Source organism: Myotis yumanensis, unplaced genomic scaffold (assembly GCF_028538775.1).
Source record: "Myotis yumanensis isolate MYYU_CA2020_CCGP unplaced genomic scaffold, mMyoYum1.0.hap1 SCAF_1, whole genome shotgun sequence".
Taxonomy (NCBI): Eukaryota; Metazoa; Chordata; class Mammalia; order Chiroptera; family Vespertilionidae; genus Myotis; species Myotis yumanensis.
In genome coordinates this window covers 139,264,462-139,289,781 of record NW_027223752.1, presented here as the reverse complement: position 1 = coordinate 139,289,781, position 25,320 = coordinate 139,264,462, and the positions used below count along the sequence as shown (strand labels likewise).

General features: G+C 39.6%; 1 long non-coding RNA gene across 2 annotated transcripts in view; it reads left to right on the top strand.

Moving 5' to 3' along the window:
- LOC139021731 (uncharacterized) overlaps positions 1–7,115 on the top strand; it is a 40,021-nt gene extending 32,906 nt beyond the window's left edge. For both annotated transcript variants that reach the window (XR_011473542.1, XR_011473543.1), the window contains 3 exons: positions 2,872–3,072; positions 3,217–3,310; positions 5,480–7,115. This is a non-coding gene — a long non-coding RNA (uncharacterized lncRNA). The remainder of the gene's footprint in view (positions 1–2,871; positions 3,073–3,216; positions 3,311–5,479) is intronic.
- Positions 7,116–25,320: the final 18,205 nt, after the last annotated feature.

Sequence of the window (25,320 nt, the reverse complement as noted above, 5' to 3'; positions counted from 1 at the left end):
CCTCCACCTGGTTCCCACCCCACCCTCTGCCCTTCCCCCCCCCCCCCCCCCGCACTGTCCACATCCATAGGTGTACGATTTTTGTCCAGTCTCTTCCCGCACCCCCCCACACACCTTCCCCCACCAAGAATCGTCAGTCCACTCCCTTTCTATGCCCCTGATTCTATTATATTCACCAGTTTATTCTGTTCATCAGATTATTTATTCACTTGATTTTTAAATTCACTTGTTGATAGATGTGTATTTGTTGTTCATAATTTGTATCTTTACCTTTTTCTTCTTCTTCCTCTTCTTAAAGGATACCTTTCAGCATTTCATATAATACTGGTTTGGTGGTGATGAACTCCTTTAGCTTTTTCTTATCTGTGAAGCTCTTTATCTGACCTTCAAATCTGAATAATAGCTTTGCTGGGTAAAGTAATCTTGGTTGTAGGTTCTTGGTATTCATCACTTTGAATATTTCTTGCCACTCCCTTCTGGCCTACATAGTTTCTGTTGAGAAATCAGCTGACAGTCGTATGGGTACTCCCTTGTAGGTAACTAACTGTTTTTCTCTTGCTGCTTTTAAGATTCTCTCTTTGTCTTTTGCTCTTAGCATTTTAATTATGATGTGTCTTGGTGTGGTCCTCTCTGGATTCCTTTTGTTTGGGGTTCTCTGGACTTGTAAGTCAATTTCTTTCACCAGGTAGGGGAAGTTTTCTGTCATTATTTCTTCAAATAGGTTTTCAATATGCTCTCTTCTTCTGGCACCCCCGTAATTCGGATGTTGGTATGCTTGAAGTTGTCCCAGAGGCTCCTTACACTATCTTCATATTTTTGGATTCTTTTTTCTTTTTGTTTTTCAGGTTGGGTGTTTTTGCTTCTTTGTATTTCAAATCTTTGACTTGATTCTTGCGATCCTCTAGGCTGCTGTTGGAACTCTGTATAATATTCTTTATTTCAGTCAGTGTATGCTTAATTTCTAGTTGGTCCTTTTTCATATCCTCGAGGGTCTCACTAGATTTCTTGAGGGTCTCACTAAATTTATCGGCAGTCTCACCAGACTTTTTGATGGCCTTACTAAATTTATCAGCGGTTTCTAGAAAATTCTTGAAAAACCATATAAGTTTGGTTTTGAACTCTATATCCAGTAGTTTGCTTTCCTCCATTTCTGTCATTTGTGACCTGTTTCTTTGTCTTCGCATTTTTTATGCTTCCCTGTGTTGATAGAGTGGCTTTCTGTGCTAGGTGTCCTATAGGGCCCAGTGGCTCAGCCTCCCCAATTACCTGAGGTGGACACTCTTGGTGCTCCCCTTTGTGGGCTTTGTGCACAGTCTTGATGTAGTTAAGAGTTTATTGTTGTAGGTATCACTGGGAGGAATTGACCTCCAGGCCAATTGGCTGTGGGAATCAGCTGTGAGAATCAGTGGGAGCACTTCTGTGCTGGAGACACCCTTCTGGGGCAAGACTTGCTTCAGTGGGGCTTTGGTGCTCACTGAGTCTGCCCCCTGAGTGTGTCCCTTATGGATCTGAGGAGTTGTAATCTGCATGGTCCCAATCTGACCAATGGGTACACTGGCTCTTGGATCTCTAAGGAGGTGCTAATTTAGCCTCTGCCTGAGGCTACCAAGCAGGAGATATGGAGAGATCTGCAGATTCCTCTTCTTTGTTTGTGATTTGGAGGTGCCCAGATGAGGCCCAGCTGTGAAGCAATGCAAGCTGCTTTGGGGCCTTTGGCTTTCTTTTGGAAGTTCTGGTTCTCTCTGACCCAGCTGCAGTTTGTTAGGTAATTTTCAGATTGAAAGGGCCAGGCCTTTCATATGCAAAAGCCTCTGAGCTCTGCTTGGGTGCAGTGGGGTCTCAAGTAATCAACAGGGCGGAGCAAACAGCTATGGCTGATCCTTGGGCCTACCCTAAGAGGCCCCGCGTCTCAGTGTCCCGGTAATCACCGCAAGCACTTCTGAGAGAAAGCTGCCCTTGAATTCCGCCCAATGCCAGACAGTCCAGTTTCTCCCCGTATGAGTCTGGATCCCCAGAGACTTGCCCGGAACTGGTGTTCAGAGCAGTAGGGAGCTTGAGACTCCCTCCTGATTGAATAAGACAACAGTGTCCTCAGTTGCCAGCCCTTGCCATGTGTGCCTCTGTACCTCTGCACTTCACTTCTGCACCTCCTCTGAGTCTCAGTGTGCTTTTCTCTTTCCTTCTAGTTGTAGAATTTCCACTCAGCCAGCCTTCCTGTGGTTCTGGATGATGTCCATTTTGTCTTCCAGTTGTATTTTTGAAGCAGTTGTGTGAGGCAGCAATTTCCAGTGTTTACCTATGCCGCCATCTTGGTTTCTCCAATATTTTATGATTTAGAGTCTAAATCTGTTTAAAGAGAAAGAGAAATCATTTGTAATTTCAGCACCACAATATTAACTTACAGGCACACACACACACTCTTGTATAATATTTCTATGAATGTTTATGTATTCTAATAAATCAATTCATATTATTATACCTCATAGGCTGTTTTATAGATTGCTTTTTAAAATAACATTGACAATTTACCATATCAATAAATGTTGGTCCAAATTTGTAAATAATCATGTTGATTATTTTTTACAAATCTAAACTAAATTTAAGAATTACATAATTTGGTTATACTGATATATAATGCCATGTCACAATTTTATTAATATTTGAAATTCAAATATGTATGACAATATTTTCATTATACTTTTGTCTCATGTGCATTTTCATGTGTATTATCAGGAACTCACTGCTCAGATGCCAAGCTCAGCTTATTCCAATTTATTTTAATATTTTCTAATATTCAAATTTTCACCACTTTTTTGGAGGTGGGCATTATCTCCAAGTTGGCTTTTATTTATTTATTCATTTTTCTTCCAGATGCCTCTGACAATATCACTGTTTTTGGAGAGCCACAGAATGCCCCGTATTTCCCCTTCATTTTTACTTGATGCCAATTTCTCTTCCATGAGTCCTAGCCAACCTTAGTGGCAACCAGTACAATGGATAAACTCTGGCCCTGGGAATCCCATTAGACGTGACTACTGATGGGAGGCATGGTGACACCACAGGCTGCTTAAGGTGTGTTATGGGCAGAGCTATTTCAAGTACTGACATTTCCAATGTACTTATTCTAAATCATCTTTTTTACATCATGTTTTACTACCAAGAACCTCTGAATTCATTTGTGTGTGTTTATCAATATTTTTATAACTTTTCTTTCAGATTTGACATTCCATGTATTTTTACTCCAAATGATGGGCTTAAATTAGAGTTACAAAAATCTCTAAAAGGTTTTTGCAACTGTATATTTGTCAAAGTAAGTCTGTTTTTGAACTCTTTTTTGCTCTGTGAGTTGTTTAATTTACTGTCTTGAGTATTGTATTGTTAATAATTTTTAAATAAGTAGTATTAGCCTTTCAAGTTTTGTCTTCCTTTTTGAGGTTGTTTTGACTAAACTAAGCCCTTTAACATATTCATATACATTTTAGAATTAGCTTATCAATGTCTACCAAGAACTCTTGCTGGAGCCGAAACCGGTTTGGCTCAGTGGATAGAGCGTCGGCCTGCGGACTGAAAGGTCCCAGGTTCGATTCCGGTCAAGGGCATGTACCTGGGTTGCAGGCACATCCCCAGTGGGGGATGTGCAGGAGGCGGCTGAAAGATGTTTCTCTCTCATCGATGTTTCTGACTCTCTCTCTCTCTTCCTCTCTGTATAAAATCAATAAAAATATATTTTAAAAAAAAAGAAAGAAATCTTGCTGGGATGTTGATTGGCATTATGTTGACTCAATAGCTCAGTTTGGGAACAATCAATTCTTGATAATACTGAGTTTTCCAACTCATGAACCAAATATGTCTCTCCATTTATTTGAGTATCATTAGTTTTTCTTATCAATGTTATAAGTTTGCAGTGTACAAGTCTTACACATCTTTTTGATCTATTTATCCCTAGGTATTTCATAATTTTTAATATTAGTATTTGCACTTTTTCAGATTAGATGTTAGTATATACAAAAGCAATGTGATATTCCTCTTGTGTTCTGCATTATTAAAAATCATTTATTAGTTCTAGTACTTTTCTTCCAGAAGCCAATCGATATTCTACACAAATGATCATACGGTCTGTAAATAAAGGGAGTTTTATTTCTTCTCTTCAAATTCTCTTTGTATTTCTCTTCTTGCCTGATTGCATGGACTACAGCCTCCACTATAATGTAGAATAGAAGCAGTGATGATACCATCATTGTCAAATACTTCTTTATTCCCTACCTCATCTCTACAGAAATATTAGGCTGCTTAGTGTTGTCCAACATCTCACTGATACTCCTTATTTTGTTTCTCTTAGTCTTTTTCTTTGGATAGTTTCTGTTCCTCAACAGGAATTAAACTCTTCTTTTGAATTATCTACTATGCCTTTAATGTATTCATTGTATTACTACCTCAAACATTTACAATTTTACTTTGTCCATTTTTATATCTTTCATGTCTCTTCTTTGCCTTATTAATATGTGGAGTGCAATTATGTTATCTATGTTAATGTTCTTTTTTAATTATAACATTTGTGTCATTTCTGAGTCAAATTTGACTAACTTAATCATTTTATGAGCCATCTTTCTTTTCCTCTTTATATCCTTAGTAGTCTTTGATTGGATGCCAGACATAATGGATTTAACTTTGAAGGGTCCTGAGGATTTCAATGTTTTCATAAATGTTTTTAGCTTTTTCCTTGAATGTAGATAATTTATTTAGGAATAGTTTGTTATAAGACTTTCTTTTTAAAATTAGTTAGATGGAGCCAGAACCATGTTTAATCTGGGACTAGTAGTTCCCCACTATTGAGGCAAAACCCGTTTCAATACTCTACCCAACACTCTGTGAATAACATGTTTTCAGAGAGGTTGTTGAGGCTACACATGATAGGTGGTTGAGAAGCGCTAATCCCTAATCCTTTAGGATGGGCCTTTCTGTGGCCTTGGATAGTTTTTCACATGCGTGTACTGATCTAGTCTCTTGCTGACTATGCTAGGGAACCCTCTGAGGAGATCTGGGGTTCCTGCTCTGTGCAATCCTATCCTTTCTGGTACATCCAGGATGAATATTAGCTCTGAGATTCACAAAGGGAAGTCACATTTCATGTACTATGTCATGTTTACCTATGGTCAGCCTGCATGACTGTGGTTAAGTCACACAGACATCCACCAATTGAAGGTGATTTAGAAATTCCCTCAGCTTCCCAGGACAGCTATGGATTAAGAGACCTTTTCTGATTGCATCTACATGTTAAATATGTATACTCATTATGTTTGACCATAAATGGAAATTTACCCCTTAATATACTACCCTCCCATATTCATACTCAGAGTAACCTCATAAGCCACATGACAGGAATGATTGTTCATTTCCAATATACTATCATAATATAAATATTTTTTGCATAGCTCATAGCAAGTTGATGGTAACCAATATATTTTCTTTAATATTTTAGAAAGAAGCACTTTTAAATGAAAATATGGCTTATAATTTTCCAAAAATGCAAGAAAATGTGTTCACAAGAGAAATGTGTTCACATGGGAAAAAATCCATCTGATTACAGAGGACAAGATGGAACGTGGTGTGAATGCAAGAGCTTTAAAAGTTGATGTGATTCTGTAGAAAGCACTCTTCTATGTATTTACACTAAAATTCTTTTGTAAAACTATGCTCACACTTGCTCTACTTGCTTTGTACCAGGCACAGTTCTAGGCATTTCCCTATTATAGTTCAAGGTGAAAAGAGTAGATAATGTAAAAAACAAACCCAAATAATCTTGCCAATTGGCTCTGTGGACAAGCTGTCTATACTTCAGTTCTATCCAATTTCCCTATACTTAAAATAATGTAGTTTTTTACATTGAAACTTGAAAAAGTTACATGTAAGATAACAGCTATATTCATACCAATATAGTTTTCTGCTATTTTTTTAGCCATAAGGAATAATAGAGAATACCTGAGCAAAACAAAGGGAGGGAAGAATGGGAGGAGTTAGAAAAGGGAGGAAAGTAAGAAAGAATTGAAGGGAAAAAAGAAGGAAAGGAAGAAAGTTTAAAGGAGGAACATCAGGTCAAGACTTGCCCTGCCTTTTTTCTACCACCTTCCTTTGATTTATAACATTACAAAACTATAGAGGGCTCTATCATATCAGTTTAATTAATAATATTTAAAATTACATGGCCAGAATGCAAAAAATGTAGACCTGTGTTAATGATCAGTGACTGTGTAGTATCGGGAAAACATGATCATCTTCCATGCAGTTATCCTCAAAGCATCCATCCATCCTATCTGTCCCACTAGTCTTGTTTCTAGGTCAGAGCCTACCTATGTCACTCCAGTAAATTACTAACTAATCTTCACCGGCTCTTAATTTAACCTACTTCAAATCCATTTTATTTAAACTGCTACCTAATGATACTGTTTAAAACTCTTTTTATTGTTTCTTCTCCTGGACCCAAAACGTAAAGATCCCCATTACCTCTCAAATGAAGCTCAGGCTTCTTAGGCAACCAACCATTCATCACATTCATCACTGTCTGGAGTCCACACCCAATCTCACCTTTTTACTTTATTTCACATATCGCCCTGAAGAAGGCTGCTGCTATGACCTAAGCTTTACTTATATAGGCTCTTGAGCCAAACCACTGAAGTCCACGTCCTGTTTCACCATTTTTCCAACCATGTCAGTAGCTTGGACAAGTAACATTTCTAACCATGTAGAGTAAGAAAAGATTTCTTTACAAGTAGGCAAAATATTTAAACAAACACTTTGCAAAAAAATCATGCATGAGCACAGGATAAGATGCTCAGTAAGTAAGTAGATTAACAATGATGGCAAACCTCCTCAATGATATACAACTGTACAATTAAAAGGAAGTGAACTGCTGATACATGCAACAACATGGGTGAATCTAAAAATAACAGTCCTCTGTGAATTGAAATAGAAATACAAACTGTATATTACATGATCCCAATTATATTAAATTCTAGAATATTGAAACATACAGTGATAAGGGGCAGATCACCGATTGTCTGCAGCCAGGGGCAGATGAAGGGATGGGCTACAAAGGGGCATAAGGAATCCCTCTAGGCATGTTGGATGTGGTCTTTATCTTAATTGTGGTAATGATTCCACAGGTATCTTATGGCTCAGGACTCATAGAATCATATACATTCAGTGGATTATTTGTACAAATTGTAACACAAGAATTAGATAAATATAAAAGGGTTTTTGAACAAGAATATACATTGAGCTACAATTTTCAATAGAAAAAAATTAAATCATTCTTAATTTTCAATATGAATTTAATTTAATCCAGTTGCCTACAACAATTCTACTAAAACCAGAACTTGTTCCTAATGTTCAAAGAAGCACATCATGACTAAAGCTTATTAGACTGCCAAAATGTCTTGGCCCAAGAGATCAGAATGTGTCTTCATGTTTTTAGAATTTGGTTTTGAAAATATTTAGTATAATTGCATCGATCTTCCTTTTTTATTATTAACATTGACCACCTACTACTGTCCATTCCTTCTATTATGAAGTGCAAATACGTATTTTTTGGTGAATTCATATCTAAGCATTATAATCTGGTGAATAGTAGCACAGGGTTGGGAAACATATATACCTGGGTGCATATTCACTCTCTGTCACCAACCAGCTATTTTCACCTGGGACAGGTTATTATTCTCGCTGTAAAATGCAATACCAGGAATTCTTATTTCAGAGAGATACTGTGGAGAATTACTGAGACATGTAAATGGTGCATAATAACGGTACTTATTACTTTCAATAATTACCAACTACTGCTCTTGTTTAGCAATTTCATTTTACATATGAGGTAACTAAATCCAGATAAGTTAATAGACTAATCCAAGATCATCAGTCATTCATTTTAAAGCCTGGTTCACCCCTATTGATTCTAAATACAGTTACTTTGCTGTATAAAATGTTGATGGCTTTTCATTGAATTTATCATCCCGTCAATTTTTTCCCTAAAACTAATAAGTTAAGATGCATAATTCATGGTTATTTTTCAGTCAGATCAAATATACTCAGCTCCATAATTTAGAACGGTGCCTTAATGTTTCTCCACGGGCCAGAAATACCCCACTATTGAGTCTTTTGCAGACAGATGTTCTAGATTATAAAAACATGAGAAGGTGAAATCTCACCTACCCCCACTGTACACTCAGAAACCCTTCTTGTCGGCAGTGAGGAAGATGTTTCCAGGTAATAATTTGGGGAAATTTACAGGACTCACCATGTTTGTTTTCTTAAAGCATCACAGATCTACACTGCATTTGTCAAATGTCTGAAAACAATTATTTCATATATTTTTGTTTGCCTTTAGATTTTGTTTTTGCTTAAGGAGAGAGGGTTAATCCAGTTTATTACGTTGCCATGGCTAGAAAGGGACGCTACTGTTTTATTTTTACTCTGAATATTTTTTAATTATTTTATTAGAATACACTTAGTTGATTTATTTGGAAACTTTCTCCCATGTATATTAAAATATTTGATAGGTTTTTCCAGTACAAGTTTTTATACACTAGGGTTTTATCATTCAGTCATGATCAAGAGGGTTTTCTATACATTTCTTTTGCGCACATGCATTCCCTCTGACCTTGAACCACCAAGTCCAAATATACTTGACTCTAGAAAACATCTAAGAGTATAAGAGTTTAGTATTTTGTCCACTTCACAAGTGCTGTTTATGTAAATCATATTTTTATGTCCTAACCTGGTTCATAATATTTAGGAATAATTAATTAACTATATTTATAAAAATTTACATCCATGATCATCTTTTGTAGATGATTACACAAAGAATTCCCAATTTCACAAGCTTCACTTTTCTTTAAAATTTCTAATATGGGTATTTGGGTTGTTTTAACTAAAAATAAAAGTTTTTAATTAATACAACACACTTAGAATAATTGATCATTATGCATAGGTTTTGTTTTAAATTACATATTTTCTGAATATTATGTATTTCTAGCTTGCTGACAGCCTAAACACTAATAAACTATTTTACAATCCAATGTATTTCATATATATATATATATATATATATATATATATATATGGAAAGAAAGTAGCTGCAGTCTCCAGCTGTGACAAGGTCTTTTAATAAATGAGACAAGGAACATCAGTAATAAATAAGACAATTTACGTCCTTCAAAGATGACCATCTCTACTCAATATCAAAGCCATACTCAGTGGTAGAGCCCAGCAGCTGGCATGGCTAAAGTGAATACTTACTGGGAAATCAGGTTGTCACTCTATCGGCTACATTATACTGACAAGGGCACACTAAGATTCCTGTGGAACATTTAAAAGCTTTCCTTTTGAGTTCACTGCTAGGAAATGATCTAATTTCACTCGGTCACTGATATCAGCTGAGTGACAGAATGCATTTCATTGCTGCTACTGCAAAGCAATTCGATTTTACTTCCCATTGTAGGCAGAGTCCAGAGTGTTCGTAAGTGAGAAATAGGAAGAAATGTACTAAATCCATAAGATTGATGCAAAAAAATAAAAATTATATTACATTTCCAAACGTTACTATGTTTCTAGAACGGCTAGGAGTTGTGGGAATAGAGCATATTCCAATATGATGTCAAATAATTCACATTTTACATATGCACACTTGCCCTGCTTATCAGCTATCACAAGTAAGACTACTATAACAAAATTAAAATGTCCCAAAGTGTTTTCAGAACTAATTGTATTTTCTAGTAACCACTAAATCTATGAGTATCTATGGTTAGTTAAACTGAGTTTCCTGTGTCATAGGTTGTAGGGAGCAGCTATAGAGTTAAGCCTCAGATTGACCTGTGGCAGAGCCACAAACAAGTCCCAGCTTAGAGGGCAGAGCCCTCTAAGCATAATTAATCTTGACCTTATGGCCGCCCACTAGATCCTTCCTAGGCAGCTAATGGGCTGTGGGAGGTGCAGCAAGTGCTGCCAAAAGAAGTGAAACTCACAAGAACATTGTAACTATGGTGACTACTACCTTGTTTACCTCTGGCTATAAAATAAAGCCTCAGCTTGCTGGCTGAATCCTCTGTGGCCTCAGCCAGGCTCAGGAGATCCACCGAGGCCCACTGTATCCTCTGTCTTTTCTTTAATCCTTCACTGCCCCCTCTCAGGCTCCCTGAACCCTTAGCTGTGCTGGCCTGACACAATAGGTAACTGGAAAAACCACACAAATACCCAAAAGCTATGATCAAATCCCAACCAGGAATCATATTCTCACACTAATGTTTGGATATTAGTGATCCAGGCATCATCTATTCATGGATCCATATATGTGACTTGAATTTCCATACAACTAAGGAAGAGTATTGTGTTCACTTTTACTGAAATATTTATAGCTTATATCTGTACAGCGCATGTCAGAGCACAGCCCGAGCTCTGCACGGGAACTGCTACCCTGAGTTGCTCTGAGTCCATATATTCTCCAAAATTCTTCCTGACTACGCCTGGGCAGGTCCCTTCTCAAACCCTGCCCACTATATTAACTGTTGGGAAGTTAGTCCAAGCTCTTCCTTTATCTTCTGCTCACTAGTTACAGCTGTTGGGTCCGAGCCCCTCTGCCTGGGGCTGGACCTCCTTGGGCACCGGGTCTTAGACAGAGAAGCCGTGAGAGGTTGTGGGTGTATAAGAGTCTGTATTGCAGAAGCCACTGGCCATATAGTCATCAGACAACACGGTCTTTCATAACAGTGTCCCAATCAGGCAGGCAGCCATACACCGGCTGGTAAATACATGTCTTTCCTGCAAGGCAGCATTAATCCCTGTACCCACAGCTATTATCTGAGCAGCCACATGCTGCCTCTAAACCTAAAGCTTTGCAGAGCAATAGTGCCTGAGCTCTCCCTTAGAGCTACAGCCTCAGTAGCCTCGCTGGCTCAGCAGCTTCTCCTGTCTCCCCTGCCCAGCACACTGGCTGGTTAACATGGCAGCTATATCCGAGCTCTCTGTGAGCTCTTAGTCTTACATCGTAGCAGTACCAGCTCTCAGGTCTCTAGCTTCATCTTCTTCACACTCCAGACTAGCTGGGCAGTAACCTGTATATTACCCCAGAGACAAAGAAGGCTTCGTGCCAATAGTTGCGTCAATCATTTTGGCTGCAGAAGGGCACACAGGCACAGTATACCGTGAGAGCGCTGTGGTCTTGCACCTGCTGAAAAGTCTGTTGGCCTTGAGCACCGTGATTAGGCCCATGCTTAGAGTGGCCTGAACATCCAGTGCATTCTTAGACAGGGCCCCACAGCACATTACAGTCTACAGTATGTATTTGTACATATTACCATTTTAAAAAACTGTGTAAGATATGGGAAAAATTATTGCCTCATTTGAGATGGAACCACTAATTCAGAAACGTAATAGGCTAATGATACATATCTAATCATGTGCAATCTTTGTGTTTCCTACACTGAAAAGGTAAGGTCCACAGACACAGTCAATGTCATTATCCTAATAGTAACATACCAAGTGTGGGAAATAAATTAATGATAGAACTAAAACAAGTGCTTATAATAGAGAATTAGTGGAGAAAGGAGGTGAATATGAAGGAATTTCCAGGTGAACTTGTATGATGTATGATACTATAAAATAATGAATTAACTCTCTTCTGTAAACCAAACACAAAAGATATTTTCAAAATGATAAAGCAATGCATATATATATATATATATATATATGTATATATCTATCTATCTATCTATATCTATCTATCTATCTATCTATCTATCTATATATATATGTATATATATATAAAACCTTGGGTAATAAAAGTTATTTTCATAGTTCTGAAAGAACACTCAAGTTTCATAGTTCTGGAAGAATCTCCAGGGTTGCTTACTACATTAACAGTGTGTTGAAAGTAAATTCTAATAATAAGAAAATTGGCTTTTAACAACATATAACAACAAACCTGCACAGTGCTGATACCTGCTAGCTCAGTTTGCTTTATCCCTCCTAATAGTGGGTTTCATTAAACTCTTACCCAAGTCCAGCTGTGTAGAAGATCTAATTTTTTTAGTGTTTTGAAAAATGATGGGACTAACTTCTTGGTAGAAATCTATATCACATAATGGTTACACTAGGTCTTTTTGTGATTGGAAACAATAGCTACATGATCTTTATATGTATTTCTCTTTTGTTTGCCATGTAAACTATAGAAGTAACTTTTATGCACTTGTGTATTTACTAGTTCGTCCTTTAAATTTTATCAAACTACTATTATAAGTAAGGTGTTTTGCTAAAATATAGAAATTGAAGTATTTTATTTGGAAGTGTTGATCTGCTTTAGGTAAAATTAAATTTTGTTAACAATATTGACAATCATTGGCACATGTATATGTTTATTTTCCATATCATAGATTTTAATTTATTTTGCAACTAATGAATTTTGATCATTGTAAAAATGAAGTAAAGCATATAAAATAAAATGCATTTTTGAATTATCTGTGATGTCACTTCTGATTATAAACTTCGACTTTATTTTATGTCTTTGTCTTTCTCCTGTTCTTATAATGTTGGCTCAGAAAGTTACTGTGTCTGTCAGAGTCCCTTGGTGCTTACAATGCAGAATGCAGTTGAGGGAGATGAAAACAAGACCATAGTCCCCACTAACCTATTTTAGCCTTTGTTGCTTGTGCTTTTTGTGTCACATCCAAGAAATCAGTGCCTAGACCAACATCATAAAGCTATTCTCCTACGTTTTCTTCTAAGAGTTTTCTAGACTCAGGTCTTACACTTCATCTTTAATTCATTTTGAGTTGGTTTGTGTGTATCACCATGGGGTGTAAGAGAAGGGTCCAATTTTATTCTCTTGCATGTAGATACCCATTTTCTCAACACTTTTTGTTGAGGAGAGTATCCTTCTTCATTGTTTATTCTTGGCATCCTTGTAGAAAATTGGTTGGCCATATACGCATCCTGTTCCATTGGTCTATATGTGTGTTTATTCCAGTACCATTCTGTTTTAATTACTACAACTTTGTAATACATTTTAAAACCTAGAAGTATGATGCCTTTATCTTTTTTCTCAAGATTGCTTTGGCTATTTGGGGCATTTTGTGGTTCCATATGAATTTTAGGATTGTTTTTCTGTTTCTATATTTTTAAAAAGTTGTTTTGACTTCAGTAGGGATTGCACTAAGTCTGTAGATGTCTTTGGGTAGTATGGACACTGCAACATTATTAAGTCTTTGAATCCATAAGCAGAGAATGTCTTGCCATCATTAGCCAGTTGTGATTCCATTTACATGAGATATTGAAAATAGTCAACCTGAGAAACAGAGAGTAGAATGGTGGTTGCCAGGGGCTGGGAGAGGGGGAAGTGGGCTGTTCAATGGGTATGAGAATATGAACGGAGGAAACTTTAATCTACGTATACCGAATATGCCACAGTAAAGATTTAAACTGCTTTTCAATATTTGGAAGGATTTTTTGCTGCTATTTATTTGAATGAGGACCAAAAAGTGATTTAGCTTCATAAAAATTAGATGTTCACATATTTTTATATGACACCTATGAGATTTCTGTCTAGTAATATTCATTCTCCTTTTTGTAGTTATAATATCAATTTCCAAAACATAGAGATCTCCTGGCAGCCACATTTTTCTAACATTATCCTATTGCTTAGACTATAATAATTTAAAATTACATATTCATATTTTCTTAGAATATTGGCAATGTTTTAAAAAAAATTTTTCTTTTTTGATTAAGGTATAACTTATGTGTCCTTATCCCCTCATTCCCCTCCCATGCTCCCCCTCAAGCCCTCATTCCCCTGGTGTCTGTGTTCATTGGTTAGGCTTATAAGCATGCATACAAGTCCTTTGGTTGATCTCTCCCCCTTATCCCCACACTCCCAGTAGGGATTGCACTAAGTGTAATGATGTATGATACTATAAAAGACAGAGAAGCCGTGAGAGGTTGTGGGTGTGGGAGGTGCAGCACCCATGGCTGTAGAGTTCATGGGGTATTATCCCCATGTGTTTTGTATTATCTTCCCTCTGATGTTTGACAGTCTGATCGATGCTTCTCTGTCTCTGGATTTGTTTTTGTTCATCAGTTTATAGTGTTCATTATATTCCTCAAATGAGTGAGACCATGTGATATTTATCTTTCTCTGACGGACTTATTTCGCTTAGCATAATACTCTCCAGTTACAGCCATGCTGTTGCAAATGGTAAGAATTCCCTCTTTTCTACCTCAGCATAGCATTCCATTGTGTAGATGTACCACAGTTTTTTAATCAACTCATCTGCTGATGGGCACTTAGGCTATTTCCAAATCTTAGCTATGGAGAATTGTGACGCTATGAACATAGGGGTGCACATATCCTTTCTGATTGGTGTTTCTAGTTTCTTGGGATATATTCCTAGAAGTGAGATCACTGGGTCAAATAGCAGTTCCATTTTTAGTTTTTTGAGGAAACTCTATCGGTTCTCCACAGTGGCTGCACCAGTCTGCATTCCCACCAGCAGTGAAGAAGGGTTCCTTTTTCTCTGCATCCTCGCCAGCACTTGTCATTTGTTGATTTGTGGATGATAGCTATTCTGACAGGTATGAGATGGTACCTCAGTGTTGTTATGATTTGCATCTCCTGGATGATTAGTGACTTTGAGCATGTTTTCATATGTGTCTTGGCTTTCCTTATGTGTTCTTTCGAAAAGTATCTATTTAGGTCCATTGACCATTTTTTTGTTTGGGTTGTTTATCTTCCTTTTGTTAAGTTGTATGAGTTCCCTATAAATTTTGGGAACCCTTATCGGTGATAACATTGGCAAATATGTTCTCCCATGCAGTGGGCTTTCTTGTTGTTTTATTGATGGTTTCTTTTGCTGTACAAAACTTTTTATTTTGATGTAGTCCCATTTGTTTATTTTCTCTTTAGTTTTTCATTGCCCTAGGAGCTGTATCAGTGAAGAAATTGCTTCAGCATATGTCTGAGATTTTTCTGCCTCTGGATTCCTCTAGTATTTTTATGGTTTCCTGTCTTATCTTTAAGTCGTTTATCCATTTTTGAGTTTATTTTTGTGTATGGTGTAAGTTGGTGATCTAGTTTCATTTTTTTGCATGTGTCTGTCCAATTTTCCCAGCACCATTTATTGAAGAGACTGTCTTGACCCCATTGTACGTTCTTGCCTCTGTCAAATATTAATTGAGCATAGTGGTTTGGGTCGATTTCTGGGTTTTCTATTCTATTCCATTGATCTACATGTCTGTTCTTGTGCCAGTACCAGGCAGTTTTGAGAACAATGGCTTTGTAATACAGCTTGATATCTGGTATTGAGATGCCACCTACTTTGTTCTTCTTCCTTAGGATTGCTGCAGCTATTTGGGGTCTTTTATTATTCCAGATAAATTTTTGGAGAGTTTGTTCTAGATCTTTGAAATATGGCATTGGTATTTTAATGGGGAGTGCATTGAATCTGTAGATTGCTTTGGGTAGTATGGACATTTTAATGATGTTGATTCTACCAATACATGATCATGATATGTTCTTCCATCTGTTTATGTCTTCCTCCAGCTGTTTTTTCTTCAGTGTCCTGTAGTTTTCTGAGTCTTTTACCTTCTTAGTTAGGTTTATTCCTAGGTATCTTAATTTGTTTTGGTGCGATAGTAAATGGGGTTGTTTTTTTAGTCTCTCTTTCTATAAGTTCACTATTGGTGTATAGAAATGCCATAGATTTTTTGGCATTAATTTTATATCCTGCTACATTTCCAAATTCATTTATTTAGTCTACTCATTTTTGATGGAGTTTATAGGGCAGGGGTCCTCAAACTACGGCCGCGGGCCACATGCAAAAACAAATATTGTATTTGTTCTCATTTTGTTTTTTTACTTCAAAATAAGGTATGTGCAGTGTGCATAGGAATTTATTCATAGTTTTTTTTAAAACTATAGTCCAGCCCTCCAACAGTATGAGGGTCAGTGAACAGGCCCCCTGTTAAAAAAGTTTGAGGACCCCTGCTTTAGGGTTTTCTATGTACAGTATCATGTCATCTGCAAATAAGGACAGTTTTACTTCTTTTCCAATTTGGATGCCTTTTATTTTTTCTTCTGGTATGGTCACTATGGCTAGCACTTCCAGTATGTCAAACAGGAGTGGTGAAAGTGAGCATCACCGTCTTGTTCCTGTTCTTAGGGGAAATGGTTTTAGTTTTTGCCCATTGAGTATGATGTTGGCTATAGGTTTGTCATATATGGCTTTTAGTATTTTGAGGTATGATCCTTCTATTCCCACCTTGTTGAGAGTTTTTATCAAGAAAGGATGTTGTATTTTATCAAATGCTTTTTCTGCATCAACTGATATGACTATGTGATTTGTATCTCTCAGTTTGTTTATGTGATGTATCACGCTTATTGATTTGTGGATATTGTACCATCCTTGCATCCCTGGGATAAATCCTACTTGGTCATAGTGTATGATCTTTCTGATGTAATGCTGGATCCGATTTTCTGGGACTTTGTTGAGAATTTTGGCATCTATGCTCATGAGGGATATTGGCCTGTAATTCTCTTTCATTGTGTTGTCTTTACCTGGTTTTGGTATTAGGGTGATGCTGGCTTCATAGAATGAGCTTGGAAGTGTTCCTTCCTCTTGGATTTTTGGTAGTAGTCTGAGGAGGATAGGTTTTAGTTCTTCCTTGAATGTTTGGTAAAACTCCCCTGTGAAGCCATCTGGTCCTTGGCTTTTGTTTGCTGGAAGCTTTTTGATGACTTCTTCAATTTCTTTCATAGTTATTGGCCTATTGAGATTTTTAGATTCTTCCTGTTTGAGTTTTGGAATGTTGTATTTTTATAGGAATATGTCCATTTCCTCCAGGTTGTCTAGTTTTTAGGAATAGAGTTGTCCATAGTATTTTTTAACAATCATTTGTATTTCTGTGGGGTCTGTTGTTATTTCCCCTCTTTCATTTCTGATTTTGTTTATTTGGGTCCTCTCTCTTTGCTTTTTTGTGAGTCTGGCTAGAGGTTCATCAATCTTGTTTATCCTTTCAAAGAACCAGCTCTTGATTTCATTAATCTTTTGTATTATCTTTTTGGTCTCTATATCATTTATTTCTGCTCTAATCTTTATTATCTCCTTCCTTCTGCTCTCTGGGCTTTTCTTGTTGTTCTCTTTCTAATTCTTTAAGTTGTAGAGTTAGATGATTTACTACCATTTTTTCTTATTTTTTTGTGGTAGGCCTTTATAGCTATAAAGTTCTGTTTCAGGACTGCTTTTTCTGTGTCCTGTAGATTTTGGATTGTTGTGTTTTCATTGTCATTCATTTCAAGGATGTTTTTAATTTCTTCTTTGATCTCTTTGGTAACCCAATCATTGTTTAATAGTATGATATTCAACTTCCAAGTGTTTGCATTTTTTGGATTGTTTTATTGTAGTTTATTTCTAATATTATGCCATTGTGGTTTGAGAAGATGCTTGATATGATTTAAATCTTCTTGAATTTCGAGAAACTTTGCTTGTGACCTAATATGTGGCCTATCTTTGAAAATGTCCCATATGCACTTTAGGAGAACGTTTATTCCATGGCTTTGGGGTAAAATGTTTTAAAGATGCCAATTAAGTCTATCTGATCTAGTGAATCATTTAGGATTGCTATTTCTTTGCTGATTTTTTATCTAGAGAATTTATTCAGTGACGTCAGTGGTGTATTAAAGTCCCCTACTATGATTATATTATTGTTGATCTCTCCCGTGATATCTTCCAGGATTTTTTAAAATATATTTTGGTATTCCTGCATTGGGTGCATATATGTTTATCAGGGTTATATCCTCTTGTATCAATCTCTTTAGCATTATGAAGTGGCCTTCCTTATCTCTTGTTTTGGCCTTCAATTTGAGGTCTATTTTGTCAGATATAAGTATTGCTACCCGAGCTTTTCTTTTTTTTTCATTTCTATTTACCTGAAAAATATTTTTCCATCCCTTCACTTTCAGTCTATGTGAGTCCCTTGTTCTGAGGTGGGTCTCTTGTAGACAGCAAATATATGGGTCATATTTTTTTATCCATTTAGCCACTCAATGTCTTTTGATTGGAGCATTTAGTCAGTTTATTTTTAAAGGTTTATTGATAGGTACTTGTTTGTAGCTAATTTTATTTTTTGTGCCTATATTCCTTCTTTCCTTTTTATTTCTTCTTTTTACAGCTCACCCATGCGCAGGGTTGCTGCTCCTCAGATGTGTGCAGGATGCTTGTGCAGCATTTCTTGCATTGCTGGCTTGGTAGTGATAAACTCCCTTAGCCTTTTTTGTCTGTGAAGCTCCTTATTTCCCCTTTCAATTTTGAATGATAGCCTTGCGGGTTAGAGTATTCTTGGATTCAATCCCTTGCTTTGCATCACTTTGTAAACTTCCTTCCATTCTTTTCTGGCCTTATGTATTTATGTTGAGAAATCATTTAATAATCTAATGGGAGATCCCTTGTATGTAACTTTCTGTCTCTCTCTTGCAGTCTTTAAGATTCTCTCTTTGTCCTGCATATTTGCATTTTAATTCTGATGTGTCTTGGTGTGGGTTTTTTTTGGGTTCATCTTGTTTGGGATACTCTGTGCTTGTGTGACTATTTTTCTTCCCCACATCAGGGAAGTTTTCTGATATTATTTCTTCAAGTTGGTTTTCTAACCCATGTCCCTCTTCCTGTCGTTCTGAGACCCTTGTTATTTGTATGTTGCTTCGTTTCATGTTGCCCCAAAGCTCCCTTAGGCTCTCCTCATGTCTTTTAATTTTTTTCTCCGACTGTAGTTCAGTTTGTGTGTGTTTTGCTTCCTTGTCTTCTAATTTGCTAATTCGGTCCTCTGCTTCTCCTAGTCTACTGTTGAAACTTTCCATGGTGTTTTTTATTGCAGCTATATCACTCTTTATTTCTTCTCGATTCTTACATAAGTTGTTTATTTTTTCATCCATCTGGTTTATGAACTGTATGACCCTTACTCTGAATTCTTTATGTGACATATTGCATGCCTCTGTTTCACTTATGTGCTTTCTGGGGATTCTCATTTTCTTTGCTTTGGGTGTTTCTTTGTCCACCCATTTTTGTTCTCACTGAAGGACCTAGGTGTTGAGTTGTGCAGGGGCTGCTCCTTGGTGGACAGTGGCTCCTTGCGTAGCAGCTGTTCCTTGGGCGGTCGTGACAGCGGCTGCTCCTCAGTTGGCAGTGGCTCTCTTGATTGGTGCTGTTCCCAGCAGTGTTGGTTTCTCTGGCTGGTGGGGGGATGCTGTTCATGCAGCTGCTGCTCCTTGGACAGGGGTGGGCTACTCACAAGGCTGCTGCTCCTCAGACAGTGGCGGGCTTCTCGTGAGGCCACTGCTCCTTGGAGAGGGGCAGATTGCTTGCAGGGCTGCTGCTGCTTGTATGGGGCTGGGGTGCTCACGAGGCTGCTGCTCCTCAGACAGGTGCAGGCTGCTTGCACAGCTGTTGCTCCTCAGACGGGGGGTGGGCAGCTCATGTGGCTGCTGTTCCTCCGACAGGTGCGGGCTTAATGTAGCTGCTGCTCTTTGGTCGAAGGCAGGCTGCGCAGGGCTGCTGCTCCTCAGATGTGTGCAGGATGCTTGTGCAGCTGCTGCTTCTCAGACCGGGGCAGGCTGCTCAGGCAGCTGCTGCTCCTTGAATGGGGGCGGGATGCTCATGTAGCTGCTACTCCTAGAACAGGTATGGGCTGCTCATAGAGCTGCTGCTCCTAGGACAAGAACAGGCTATTTTTCTAGCTTCTACTCCTTGGACAGGGACAGGCTGTTTGAGTGGCTGCTGCTCCTCAGATGGGGGCAGGCTGCTCGCAAGGCTGCTGCTCCTTGAACATGGGTGAGCTGTGTGCAAGGCTGATACTCCTTGGGCAGGGGTGGGCTGCTCATGCACCTACTTCTCCTCAGATGGGTGCAGGCTGAATGCAGCTGCTGCTCTTTGGTCAAGGGCAGGCTGCTCGTGCAGCTGCTGCTCCTCAGGCAGGGGTGGGGGCGGGCTTCCCCTTGGATCAGGGTGGGCTGCTCACACAGCTGCTGCTCCTTGGATAGGGACAAGCTGTGCACTTGGCCACCACTCCTTGGACAGGGGGGTGGGCCACTCGCACAGCTGCTGCTCCTTGGATGGGGGCAGTCCATGTGAGGCTGCTGTTCCTCAGCTGGGGCCAGCCAGTCATGGGGCTGCTGCTCCTTGGATGGGAGTAGGCTGCCTATGTGTCTGCTGCTCGCATGGTTGCAGTGCCCTGGGCTAAAGCAATGAGGCCAGTCAGAGGGGAGCGCACTTCGAAACTCACAGGAGCCTTCGCCCAAGGTGGCTAGAGTCTCATTGATCGTGGGACTGCAGCCAAGGCTGCATGTCCCCAGTGGGGATGGCTGTAGAGTTCTGGGTATTATCCGAGGGTACCCTGGTGGAGGTGAGGCTGGGCTCCCAGTCACAGCAGCTCTCCCTTTCAAAATCGTGAGGCCTCTGAGGAAGAGCCAGCCACTCCGGGACTGCCCGCAACAGTAGCAGAGGCTGCCTAGTTAGGCGAGCCTGATTATCCTCCCCCCAAAGTTCCTGTGGGATCTAACTGTGCCTCAGTCACACACACACTCACACACACACACACACACATCCTACATGACCACACACTCCTTCTCTGCCCCCTCACTCATGCTCTCTCCCTCACTGCCGCCTTCTTCCTGTCTCTGTAGTTGAATCTGGAATGTTATTGACCCATTTTTGGATGGAGTCTCTTCTCCGGGTGTCTGGTTATGTGGCTCGCTCTCTAGCACATTGGCCAAACAGCATAAACTTCACCTTGACAAGACACGACACAAAGAGGACAAAACATGAATGTACTCACAGTAACCCCAATATAAGTGACCACCAGACAAAAGAGAATCAGGTGAGAGAAAAGAGAGCACAAATGATATTGAAGAGAGAAAAAACGGTATGAAAGAAAAGTAAAAGAAGAAAAATGGAATATATATATATATATATATATATATATATATATATATATATATATATATTAGAGGAACATGCAAATTAGTCCAGGACGCCCTCATGGATAACAACTGGCAGGAGTGGGTGGGCGTGGCTGCGTGCTGCACGAGGGCCGGGGACCTGAGGCTACATCAAATCAAATCAAATGTGTTCACGTGCCCTAAAGCACAAACATCCCAGCAGATAACTCAATGCAAGTTATTGTGTAATCACAATGATTACACAATAAACTTATTTTCACCAAAAGAAATAAATAAATAACAACTTCATTTAAAATTGCCCCAGTGAGGCAGCTGAGGCTTTCATCTGTCCCTTTCTATACTGAAAATGACAGGGTTCAAGGAGGAAGGCCTCCAATTCTGTTTTCTCAGCACCCAGCTAGGAGGCCTCCCTGGGGCGGCTCTCCCCTCTGAGCCCTGCACAGGATGGGTGCTCCACTCCAGCCCAGGAGTCCCAGAGGGAGGCAGAGCGAAGTGCTTTCCCTCTAGGACCCCGCTCTCCCTGGGAGTCTGGCGCGGAGGGCGCTATCCCTGGGAACCCCAGAAATCCACCTCCCGGGGAGACTGTGCAGCAGCCAGGCCTGGAAAGCTGTGGAGAGGGCAACCTACTCATGCGGATGTATATGCTGGCGGAGGCCACGCAGCTGCCATAGTTGGAGTCATCCTTGATGGAGGACCTGGGGTAGTGGGAATCGGAGTCAGCCATGTCAGCTGTGAAACCCCAGCTCCCCACCAAATGATGAGAGCACATGGACCTCGATGATCCTCCGTCACTTCCTGAGCAGCAGTCAGCCCTGACCAGGGATCAAACTCGAAACCTAACTAGGTGCCCTGACAGAATGGAACCCAAACCTTTGCTGTGGCAGAGGAGCTCCGACCAACAACAGGGGCCAGGGCACACCAGAGGGGTTTTGTTGAGGGGCCCTGACAGGTAGCGTGCAGCACAGTGGGTTAGAACCTCCTCCTGATACAGCAATGTTGCGGGTTGGATCCCTGGTCAGGGCACAGACAAGAAACAACCAAAGAAAACATAATAAGTGGAGCAACACACTGGTGTTTCTCTCACTTCCTTCCTCTCTCTAAAATAATCAATAAAAATTAAGATAAAAAATAAACCTTCTGCCTTGCAGAGTTGCTAAAACAGTTAGAAAGCCAAGTCCAATCCCTTCTCGTTCATTCAACAAATACTTCATATGCTCCTTCAATAATCACACTAAGAATGGGTGTTTGTTTGTTTGTTTGTTTTAGTTTGTCCTCACCTGGATATTTTTGCATTGATTTTTTTTTTTATAGAGAGTGGAAGGGTGGGAGAAAGACAGAAACTAATGTGAGAGACATCCATTGGTTGCCTCTTGCTGAATCCCCAACCAGGGCCCTGGATTGAGCCTGCAACCGGGATACATGCCCTTGATCGCAGTCCAACCCGGTACCCTTTGGCCCGCCCGCAGAAGCACTATCCACTGAACCAAATCAGCATTTTTTTTCTTTTAAGTCCTCCTCTAAGAATATGTTTTTTTCATTGATTCTAGAGAGAGAGGAAGGGAGAGGGAAAGAGAAAGAGAAACGTCGATCAGTTGCCCAAGCAATCCAACAGGGATGGAACCCACAACCTGTGTATGTGCCCTCACCTGGAATCGAACCCATGACCCTTTGGTGCAAGGGAGGACACTCTAACTACTGATCCACACCAACCAGGGCCTGGAGGTACATTTAAAAATTTTTTTTCAGATCTGCCCTGGCCAGATGGCTCAATTGGTTGGGGTCTCAACCTGTACACCAAAGGATTTCCTGTTGGATTCTAGGTTAGGGCACATACTTAGGTTTAGGTTAGATCCCGGTGGGTCAGCAGGTGCAGAGGGCAGCCTACTACTATTTCTCTGTCACATGGATGTTTCTCTCTCTAAAAATCAATCTTAAAAACATCCTCAGGTGAGAATTAAAAATATATATACATTAGAAATTTTTCAGACCTAAAATTTTATTTGGTTCATTTTTAAATTTTATTTTTCTTTTACAGTTCACATTCAATATCCTATCCCAGTGATGGCGAACCTATGAGACATGTGTCAGAGGTAACATGCGAACTCATATTTTTGGTTGATTTTTCTTTGTTAAATGGCATTTAAATATATAAAATAAATATCAAAAATATAAGTCTTTTTGTTTTACTATGGTAGCAAATATCAAAAAATTTCTATATGTGACATGGCACCAGAGTTAAGTTAGGGTTTTTCAAAATGCTGACACTCTGAGCTCAAAAGGTTCGCCATCACTGTCTTATCCTATATAATAAAACCCTAATATGCAAATCGACCAAATGGTGGAAAGACTGCTCACTATGAACTGACCACCGGGGGCAGATGCTCAACATAGGAGCTGCCCCCTGGTGGTCAGTGTGCTCCCACAGGGGGAGCACCACTCAGCCAGAAGCCGTGCTCACGGCTGGCGAGCGCAGCATCGGTGGCGGGAGCCTCTGCAGCAGCACTAAGGAGCAGTGAGCTGAGCAGTGAGCCGAGCAGTAGGGAGCAGCAAGCAGACAGATGGTAAGGAGTGAGAGGTCCTGGACTGCGAGAGGGCACAGGCTGGGCTGAGGGACCATGAGGGACCAACCCCCACCCCCAGTACACAAATTATGTGCACCTGGCCTCTAGTATATATATATATGGAGAAAACCCAGAGAACAAACAGGCAAACCAAAACATACAAACACCAAATTCCCAGTAAAGAAGGTGGGAGCAGAATCTTATATACAGAAAGAAAAGTTAAGAATTGGATGAATATGGGGAGGACCTCAGTTCAGTATAGAATTAAAATAGCAGCACATCCAGGTGCCAGCACTTTCTGTGCCTCCGAACCTCTTACCAGTCTCAATGCGCTTTCTTCACCTTTCTAGTTGTGGAATTTCCACTCAGCCAGCTTTCCCGCGGTTCTGGGTGGTAGTTGTTCTGCCTTTTAGTTGTAATTTTGATGTGGTTGTGAGAGGCAGCAAGTATAGGAATTTACCTATGCTGCCATCTTGTTCCTCTCTGCTTTTTGTCATTTTAAAAATCCATTTTTAAAATTTATTTTTCTGTGGTTTATATGATGGACTGAAAGGTCTGAATCTACCAGTGTCCCTTATCTGTGCTCTTCAGTACAGTATTTGCATTCTCAGGGAAAATCTTGTAAAAGGAAGATAAAACATTGGGAGCACTGCATGGGGACTCTAACATGTGCCTCGTAGTGCTTTAAGATTTTGTGACAGGCATTATCACCATTTCACAGGTGAAGAAACATATCCAGACTGGTTCTCTTGCCCAAAATGACCCACGTGGGAGGCAGTGTCACAGGATTTACACTCAGGCTTTTCATCTCCATATTTCTCTGACCACTCCACATTTTGAACATGATGCTCTAATTAATATAGCCATACATAGAGTTCCCTATGTGCACTTTCCTTCCCACCTCTCATCCTTTAATCATGTAGTTCCTCTGCCTGTAATGGTTGATTTTATTTATAAGACTAAGTCATCGTTCAAGGCTTTATTCAAGTATCACTTGACCCCAGCCAAGCAAGGCAATACTTTCTGTCCCCTGCTTAACTCTATGCCTACACTTCGCACATCATGATTATATTACTTAAGGGTAATGCCAGCTACTGTAACAGATGAAATCCAGAATCTCAGTAACAATGCAATGGAAGCTTATCTCTCTCTCAGGTAAAGCCTATTTCTCGCTCATGTAATGTTATTTAGCTGTTGGCCTTCGATTAAGTGATTCAAGAACCCAAACTCTGTATATTAGGGCTCTGCCATTCCCTAAGACTTTAGTTTCCAGGCAATGGTCAGGAAAAGAGAGGATTGCATGATATATTTCTTATAGGTGAGGCATTATTTATTCCCACATCCCATTGGCCAGACCTCGGTCACATGCCACACTGACCTGCAGAGAGGCTGGGAAATGTCAACTATCTAAATGCCCAGGCAGCAGGGGAAACTAGTTTGGTGAAGACGTATTAGTCTCTATCACTCTCTTAAAGAAGAGAGACAGCATCTCAGTCATCTTTGTACCTTTTGGTGCCTTACACACCACAGACACCCAGGAAAAGTCTGATAAACTTCACAGATTGTAAAGGGGTGAGGTTTCTAGCACATGTGCTTAAAATTGAAAGTTACCACACTTCATTATGGTTGCTTAAGGAATGAGCTATAATTTGATGACTAGATTACAGCCTGTTCACGTTTGAATTCCAGCACAAGGGCTAGAACTTGGCAAGAGCTTAGTAGATGTTTGTTGAATGAATGAGTGAATGAATGAATCAGTCCTCAGGAAATAAAAAG